Source organism: Bidens hawaiensis, unplaced genomic scaffold, assembly GCF_021521415.1.
Source record: "Bidens hawaiensis isolate Kalapana, Puna unplaced genomic scaffold, B.hawaiensis_p1.1 tig00009445_1, whole genome shotgun sequence".
NCBI classification, from domain to species: Eukaryota; Viridiplantae; Streptophyta; class Magnoliopsida; order Asterales; family Asteraceae; genus Bidens; species Bidens hawaiensis.
The window spans coordinates 720,636-730,613 of NW_027491700.1; the positions used below are offsets into that span (position 1 = coordinate 720,636).

The window sequence follows — 9,978 nt, forward strand, 5'->3', positions numbered from 1 at the left end:
TTAGTTATTTTCTTTAAATGAATGATGAAGTTATATATGTTCTACATGCACTAACTTGCAAGACTTTCCAAAAGACTAACATTTTGGGATTGTGAACAAGTCTCATTACTTTGTCTAAGCTAAGGGGTGAATGTTTCAAAATGATATTATAATAATTTTATGGTTGTGAAGAACCAAAATGATGCATCTTCTAATCACATGTTAAAGTAATGTTGTCTAAAGCATGCTAGACTAGTACTTGTTAATTATGGTGCTTTGCGAAGACTAATTAACGTGAAGCATTCAAAAGATACACAAAACATGAATGAATTTTCTAAATTTGAAGTGAGTTTTCATTCAATATAAGGAAATAATGCAACTTATGAGGATCTTAAGAAGACCTCTACTTTCTAGGTTTGCCTTAAAGGGTGGTTAAGAATCCTTCTATGTTGGTGATGTTTGATAACAAACTTATAAGAAGTGTTACTTTATTAGTAAGCACTGATGGACTCATTAATACAAAGACGTGGTAAATCATGAGTGTCGAGTTGTCTTCAGAAGTAAAGTTAAACAAACTATATCAAAGTGCAAGAAATGCGCGGGGGGGGGGGGGGGATTTAAGAAACTACTCTTTACATTCAAAAGTTGGATGACGTTATCCAATAACACTTAAATGTGCAGGTGTCTTGCATTTGAACATGGAAGGTTTAGCAATGAGGATTATTGTAATCCAATCTATCATTGCAAAAACACAACTATGTAGAGGACAAAAAGGTCATAGTGCATAATGGAGATGTGTTTGCCTAAAAGATAAGCGTATCTTACAAAGACAAATATTATAACCATATTCGGGTGGCCACTAAGGTTATAGCCTTAGAAAGTTGACAATAGGCAAAGTTAACTTATAAGTTAAAACTACATCATGATAACTGATCTCAACTATGCAAGTTACATGTAGTGACTAAACAAAGTCAAAGATAATGTTACGGATCCAACAACCTGAGGATTTAGTAGAGATCAAGTTGTGGAATGAGACTAAAGCCTATGAAGAAGGGTATATTGATATGATCTAAAATATACATATTATTATGTAAATATATATTTCCTACACTTTGAATACATTTGAGCCAAGTTTTTATTGAATATTATTCTATTTGGCTCATATTTAGATTTTAAAGGTTTCGAGAAAGAACGAGCTAAAATAGAGTACTTTTGCTAAACTTGAGAGCGAAGAGTAAAACTTAAAACATATTTGATATATTTATTATTAAACTACATAATTTACTAAACCATACTTAATGGCTTTTTTTTAATAATAATAATAATAAAAGTAATAATAGAAAAGTTATCGTGACTTCATATATGAATATGTATACTAATTCTTTTATTATGTACTTAAAGTTTCAAGGAAGAAGCAATGGTCAGCACGTTTCAAGATATTTAATTTGAGGAGAGCTATAGTGCAAATAGTTAGACAAGAATACTAGTGGGTCACCATAGAACAAATTAATACATATAAACATGAGTTATGAAGGATGGCCCAAGTACTTACTAACCTAGAGACGTAAAAGGAATAATATATAAAGAGGGTTTTGGTTATAGAGAGAGAAGGGCGGACTTGAGGGGGCTGCCCCTGTTGGTGCGATCAATCAAAAAAAAGAAGAAAACTGGAAGCAAGCACCTAGGTCAAAAGTCACGGCCAAGAATTATTTAAGCAGCCAAGCACGTCAATAAAAGTCAACGGCAAGAATCAAAAGAAAGGATTTTAATTTAAGCTAGCAGGCTGCTCAATTAATTTAACCAGTCTAGTAGCTCAATTAATTTTATTTCTTTTTGATGAACCGTATTATATATTATATCTTTGTTTCATCAATTATTATGATTGGTTAAACTATTAGACTGCCTGGGTTTGGATGAATACTTGTTAGACTTGTTTTATTTTTGGTTTTGGATTATTTATTGATTGTTTCATGTTTTGGTAAAGTTTTTATTTCATTTGGTTTTGATGCATATGCGTATTTGGTATTAATTTATTATCAGTTTTTGTTCTATATGCGTCTTTGTGAATGTCTTTCATGTATGGATGCATATTAGGTTGCTTACTGTGTGTTTGTAACTAGTTTATGGTTTATAGTTAACGTATTCCATAGGAACGGTAATTGAGAATTTAGAGATTTCTTGTATTCTGCCACTTGAGAGAAGAGGTAATTAAGTGTCGTCTGTTTTGGTCTTTTGCGGGTTTGGGTAGTGATTGCATGGGAGTGAGTTACCCTAGATTCCTTTAGATTCCTACGGATCCAAATTATAACCGAATTCAATAAAAATACCTCTTTAGGCCTTAGGGTGTTTTGTGATTAGAGAGACCGGGAGGTGATTTAATCTTTAGGTACCTTAGCATAGTTAGGTAAGGTGAGACCGGGAGGTGATCCGAACCATTAAACCCGTTGAACTTTACATGATATTTAGGGTTCTTAGGTATTGTTGGTGATACCGGGAGGTGATCTATCATACTTTAGTTATTCCTTAAGTTTCATATTTTTTAGAATACAGTACCAATCATAAATCCAATTCTGAAAGTTTACGTGTTTACTAGTAGAATTCCTTACCTAGGTAGTTGTTTCCCCTATTTGAGTAATAGTGTTATTTGTTTGTGTCTAATTTTAGTGTCAGTTTTAGAGTAAGTATTATTTAGTTTTATTTCATAATTAAAAAAACACAAAAATCAATTAAATCTATTTATTTAAGTTATTAGTCAAAGTCTAGTTTATGTGTCGCTAGTGTCATGTGGGTTCGACATCCGGACTTCGTTAGGCTTTATTACAGTTGATAGGTACACTTGCCTGTCTAGTGGTCTAGCATTAGGATAGTCTAGATTTATAAATTTAAAACTATAGTGTCTAGGTTAGGTTAAGTTTTTAATAGACCATTTCGCACATCATATATAAAGGTGACGTGAGGTCGAAGTCCACTCAAATATAATCCCAAAAATACTAAATAGCTAATGGTAAATGGGTATCGAACACATGGAGTTTGTAGAAATGCGTTTAGTAAGTAGTTTGTAAATTAATAAAATAAAAATAAAAATGCAGAAAAGTAATCTAAAAGTTTTGTTTGTTTCATTGGTAGCACTGAAATTTAATTGCAAACAACTAAGAAATTTGTAAATGATTAAGAGAAAGAGTATTCCTCCCGGGATTCAAGTTTTATATGAACAACCAAGGTTAATTTTCAACAAGAAAGAACCACATAGACATGATTCATGTATGTTCAATTGTTTGTGATAAAAGGGCACTAAGTACTCGGATTACTAAAACACGTTGTTGTCATCCGATGATCAATTAACTTAGCCAACCCTAATCCCTCCCACTGTATCTCGATTTCCAACAACACCAAGAACGTATGGTTAAGAATAAAGATCAAACAATATTAACAAACTACAAACAATCTCACAAATACCATAATAATACTAAGCACGAATGATTAGATTACTATTGAAATAAAGAACATTAACATAGTCGTTCACAATAAAACCATATATCTAGGAAGAACATACAGAAAACTAGCCACTCATCGTTTGGATGATCATATAAACATCAAACCTGAAATCCATAGATGGAAGAGCCTCAATCCTCCCTTAGAAATCACCACAAATATTGTTCTTAACTCTAAACATCGACTCCAAGAAGTTTTGGTTCAGAACGATGAAAAAGATAATGAAAGTTCTCCAAACGTTGTTTATAAAGCCAAAAAATGAAATCAGCGTCCAGCCTCCACCATAAGCTACGATGGCTACCGTAGCTTACGGTTGCCATCAAACAGTTACGCCAGCTTCCCACTGTGCTACGGTGGGTGATTTTGAGTAAAGTCTACCGTAGCTTACGATGGCCACCGTAAGCTACGGTAGTGCCCAACTTTTTGCTTTTGCTTTTTGTATTATTTACTCCTTTCTTCCACTTGAATCTTTCGACTTTGTAGCCATGCTTTCTTCCTAGCATCCTTTATGCTCCTTGTACCTATCATGACAAAATACACCGTAGTCATCCAATTCCTTAAAATTAAACAATTAATCATATGAAGATTATTATGTTTATGACAATTAAGGGTCACCATACGGTCCACCCGTCAAAAGGAAACCTAACATAGTTTACTAGAGATCCCAAGATCTAACTTAAATAGGACAACCTAATTATATATCAAAGGGTGGTTAATGTGGGGGCGTAGCTTATGTATAAGTTGACACATAAGCTAATATATATTCTCCTAAATTATAAAGGGAGCCTAATTACTTTCTAGTACATTCCTATAACAATAGTGACATGTTGTAAGGCTAAGCATAATATATGGTTAGTGATTTATGTAAATAATTATAACCTTAATGCTTTTAATGATTTAAGTACAACCACCTATGTGAAAACGAAGTGGGGTCGCTTCGTATGAAATTGTGGGGTGCGCAATTCCTAGAGCTTTCATGGAACCAAGATAGTGTTCAAGGACCATAACGGACACGATAATAAGGGGATGTGTCCAGCTAGGGAGAGTATTGTGTGAAGTGTATTATCGTCTACATAAATGGGGTTTGTTCAAGGACATCACATCTACTAACCGTTATGAGACAAAGTATGCTTCACAAAGAGAGGTTCAAAGCTAACACTTATCTATCATGCAATACTCAACTGTCAAGATTCTATTGAACATATTTATTATGTTATTTCAATGTTTATTTTTATTGTTAATTATGGTATTTGTAGTACATATTTCTCATGTTAATAACGAGAGTCCATTATTATTTGTATATAAAAAGTATCTCGTATTCCTACATTTTTAAACAAAAACACACTTTCTTATTTTTACACCACCTAACTATCCACGATAAGGTTTAAACCCTTTATCACTTGATTGATTGATTGAGAAGAATTCATCAAATATGATTGAACTAAATTTCTTGTTATTGTCACAACAGTTGAGATTATACGTTTCCGAGTCTGACCGGATGTAACTTCACGACGTTGAACAAAACATACGTTCATGATTTATATAGTCAAGGGGTTGCTTTCACTATCATTATTCTTCCTGAAAACTTTCATTATTAATTTAAAAGGACAATTATACCATCTTTAGGTCATTTATAAGACAGATTATATCATATCTTTGACCCACACATTTGTTACAAAACAAACAAGCATATAACAAAGAAGTCGACAATGATCACATGACATGACATAACGTGTTACTTGATGGATTTTTGATGTACGCCAAATGAGTCGAATTCCCAACTCTTGTTAGTGTTTTCAAATCATAAGCAATCCAACACCTCGAACCATCCGTGTGATAGAAGTATCCCATGCACTTGCTATCCTTCGTGCATTTGCTCTCGCAATCGCTTTGCTTAGTCGCACCATCTCCCCTCGTGTACTTGATCATAAAATGGTCAACCCCTTGAAGCTTGTAGAACCCAAACTCACTCGCTTTGCAAGACGTCACCTTTTTAACCTCACAATCTTTGCTCCAACCACTTAACCCATTTGGTGTCGGGCACGCCACACACTGACTATCCTCACATAACCCAAAGTTCCCACATCGTCCAGGTAATTGACACTCACCTTCCACTGAATCCCTATCAAGAAACGTGTACACCAACTCCCATGCCACACCTTGCACATTAGGGTTATACGTGTAGAATCTAAGGTTTCCGTCTATCCCTAATCGAAGATACGATAACGTGTTGTTGTAACGTGTATATGCCATGTTACGGTTTGAAGATGACTTTGTGGTAAAATAATCAAACGTTAAGTAATATAGAAAACCCTCGTCAGTGTCTGGGACTGACGTAAGAGTTAAGTTGACCAAACTACCTTGGTCAACGGTGAACCACTCGCTAGACGTCCAGTAAAGCATTGGTCGAGGCGAGTTGAGACTTTTGTAATACAAGGATAACCCTTTGGGCTCCATGACCAAACTATACGGTCCATCCCCATTACTCGCCTCAGAAAGGCGACTCACGAGCTTGTTCAGACCACCAGCTCGGAGTGTTTGACCGACTAAGAAAGTATCAGTTGGGGAATCAAAGCTTTGCCATAAGTAATTACCCTTACCGTCATGAAGAACCATGTTACCAGTTGGAAGCACTTGAAAACCGACCACGCCCTTGTTGGTGGTGTTCGTTTGCCAGACAACACGTCCATCGGCATCTGCCAGGACTAGGTTTTCGTCAGTACCAAATGTGAGGATGGCATTTTCACGAACCGGGTTCCCACGGTTAGCTTCCCAAACCCAACGCATGAGGGATTCGGACCGAACCGTGCCCATACGAAGAGCTAAGGTATATGCATTAGGGGTTGTGTTGTAGAAGCAAAGCTGGAACGGGTTGCTAAATGGGGGGAGAGAACGATAATTTGCATCGTATTCGACGATGTAGTCGCCGAAATCGCCTTCGTTAACATAAGTGAATGTTTATGAAGCAGGCACAACTGCTGAAATGGAGGAAAATAGTTGTAAAGAGAATAATATTATGAGGAAAGTTGATGTGGAAGCCATTTTTGTTGGTGTGTTTTGTAAGCATGAAAGATATAGTATTTATAGATGGGCTCACTGGCTCACTTGGTAAGATTATTTGAATATATATTAATGTGGGACTATGGCTGGCTGCGGAGTCAAGGATAATATATAAATAAATGAATATACAATGAATAAAAGGGTCTTAATTACAGGGTTAAAGGGAATCACGAAGCAGCTTTATTATTGCAACTTGATAATAGATATAGTAGTGGGAAGAAGATGCCGATTTCAATTTAAATATTCTTTTCTAAATTTCTAAAACAATTTGTAAAATGTGGTCAGTGCCCTTTTAAAACTCTGGTTCTCATCTCAACTTTTTTAAAGGTTTTATTTATTTTTAAATAATTACAACAAAGCACTAATTACATTCATCTTTACGCTTTTGGTCTTATAATACTATTATCAAGTTAAAGGATAGATTTAAATTGTTTTTGGCCTTTGCCCTTTGCCCTTATATAATTTTCTTATATAATATTAAAATGTACACGATTTAACATAGGTCATACTGTCATAGAGTGGCTTTATATTTTGTTATAAATGTTTGAAAATATATGAAGTATTATTCTCGTTTTATTTTGCATTTGAACCTATTGTGCTTACTAATGTGAGCTTAATGGCGTAAGGCTGAGGGCTTTTGTGATTTAGGATTATTGTGAGCTTAATGAAGTTGGACTGAGTTTGTGATTGTATAGATCATATATTTTGGAGATTTATTATGAATTTTAGACTTGATTGTTTGTCGTATGTGTTCGTGATTCTGACCAATTGATCAATTTAGGATTTTGAATTCTTGATAGCACAAGTTCTTCTATGACAGTTTTGAGTAACATTTCCTAGCATTGTTTAGTGTTTACAGTTCCTACAGTCATTACACTGGTCACATTCCAGATGACTGCCCTAACCATGGCCCATCTATGTTCCATATCAACTCAACAACTAACTTTTTAGACACCCACTCCAACTTTGCTGATAATTGTTATTCTACCCCCTGACATTAGAATTAATAGTCATGTGAGACCAAATCTATCAAGTCTTAACAGCACGGATAGAAACCAAAATCTTATGGGTAACGTTCAAAAAAAATTTACCGTATTTCATACAATAATCGATTTTTTTTACTGTGTTTCATATATTTCTTTTAAAATTGGTGTTGGATCAATATCATTTTCGTTTATTTTTCGTTTGAAAAGGTTGTTACTAAGAGTTTGTTTTTTAATCTTCCAAGTTCCCTAATTTTATAATAAACAAAGTTTAAACCACAAACCTATAATCAATTCCAATTTACATATAAACCCTAAATCTCTAATCAATTCCAATTTCTACATAAACCCTAAATTCCTAATCAATTTCAGTTTCTAATTTATATTATCCAATAAACCATAATCAATCATTCAAATATTTAATTGCCCATAAACAATTCTAAATTAACAATTATATAAACAATTACAATTTTAGATAAAAGTAGAAGAATACCTAAATTGAATAAAGAAGTCGAACAGTGGAAGAGGGAGCATCTGTCATCGGCTACTTGGTTGCAGCGTGCAGGTCCGATGACCGGAGGAGGGCAGCGTGGGGTGGAAGAAACGATTGAATGAAACTTTGTTTTGCTAAATATTGATGTCTGGCCTAAACCAAACGTCCAAGCATCAGAGAACAACGAACAATGGTTTTATCTGGTTTGGAATTTAATTTGGTTGGCTTTAAACTTTAGTTAGGCTTTAATCGCTTTTAACTTTTAATTTGGTTTGGCTTATTCAAATAGGGGTCACGTTATATTTTTTTGGGGGTAACAAAATACAAAATCGACCCATAAAAATAATTGAACCACCGACGAAATGTTGTGGGGCAGAGTGGCTGCCACAGGTTACCAACACATTCGCTCCTGCTTAACGGTCATGTGGCATCCGCTCCAACTATGCTGATAATCGTGAAAGGCAAGTCTATATGTACTACCTTACTAACATGCCCCACTGCCCTAGTACATGGTCTCTACTCTCTTCGTCTTTCTCTGTTTCAGACTTTCAGTGGATTGGTCCGACTCCTAATTCACTTCCTTCAAAGCAAGCAAGGACGAAGATATATAGAATTTTTTCGCTCTATAGTATAAATTTATCCTTTTATTGTTAAAAATTTTTATACATAGTGTAAATTTACCCGTTTATGACCGAAAATTTGAGTCCTTCCCCTCCGTTTTTCGCTCGGTAGTGTAAATTTATCTTTTTTTTCCGAAAATTTATATACATAGTGTAAATTTACTCGTTTCCGACCGAAATTTTGAGCCCGGCCCCTTCGTTTTTTCGCTCGGTAGTGTAAATTTATACTTTTCCGGCCGAAAATTTTTACACATAGTGTAAATTTACCCGTTTCCGACCGAAATTTTGAGCCCACGCCCCATTTATGTCCAAGCTTCGCCACCGAAAGCGGGTGGTAGTGCACGAGAAAAAAATCATGCGAAAATGAATCCATGCATTCTGTTCTTGCAGAGGTTCCTTCCATCTAATCCCTTAGAAGTACTTCGTTCTTGCTTCAGAATATCAACTTATTTGTGGCACGGACTTCATCAACTACTTGGCAGAGAAGGCTTGGTTATTCACAGCAACGTCTTTATTATTCTCATGCTTTGGACTTTTGGAGTTGTTCTTTTCTAGCTACTACAAACTCACCGTCTTTCTCTTATACTTTTAGTCGTGTAGGAAAATCGTCCTATATATCTGTACAAGTTTCTAGTTTTCATACTTTCAAATTTTAACTGTTCTTGACTTAACATATTTTGATGTTTGGGATCATGTGCATGGATTGTTTTCTGATGCACATCGTTATTTTTTGTTACGAGTTAATTACTTTTCTCATTATATATCTATATCTATACTATAGAGCATCAGCGAAGGACCTCTTAATTTTTAAGAGGTACCAAACTTGTTGTTTTTAGTACAAACTATAATGCACAAGATTAAGGCATTTTAGGGGTAATTTTGTATTTTGACAATTTTGTCTTTTAGCATGACCAAAATCATGTGCGGTTTATTTTTAATTTATTAAAAAATAATTACAAGTTTAGTCCATTAACTTTAATCACATTTTGTTAATTTATATAATAGTTACATATATACCCCTTATTTTAAACCAACTACCCTGATGACGTTTAAACGTTAATAACTTTTTCACACGTTAATATTTTTTTAAAACGTTATAGCATAAAAACGAGTATCTTATTCTCTTTAATTTGAGTATGGTATTGCTATAATTTTTACATTTTAAAAACTAAACGTGTTACGTGATTACCATTAAAGACCGACAAACGAATCGGGCGGTTTCGATCGTTCGGGTCATGGGTCTAAAAAGTTGAGGTTGGAATGAGTCAATACAAAAAGGTTAATTTGGTTTGGGTCGGGACGAGTTTGGGTTGAAAGGGGTCAAGTCATAACGAATTTCGATTAGAACATT

The 9,978-nt window shown here is 34.6% G+C and overlaps 1 pseudogene; it reads right to left on the reverse strand.

The window, feature by feature from the left end:
• Positions 1–4,958: 4,958 nt before the first annotated feature.
• Positions 4,959–6,588, reverse strand: LOC143532433 (EP1-like glycoprotein 4 pseudogene; annotated as a pseudogene).
• Positions 6,589–9,978: the final 3,390 nt, after the last annotated feature.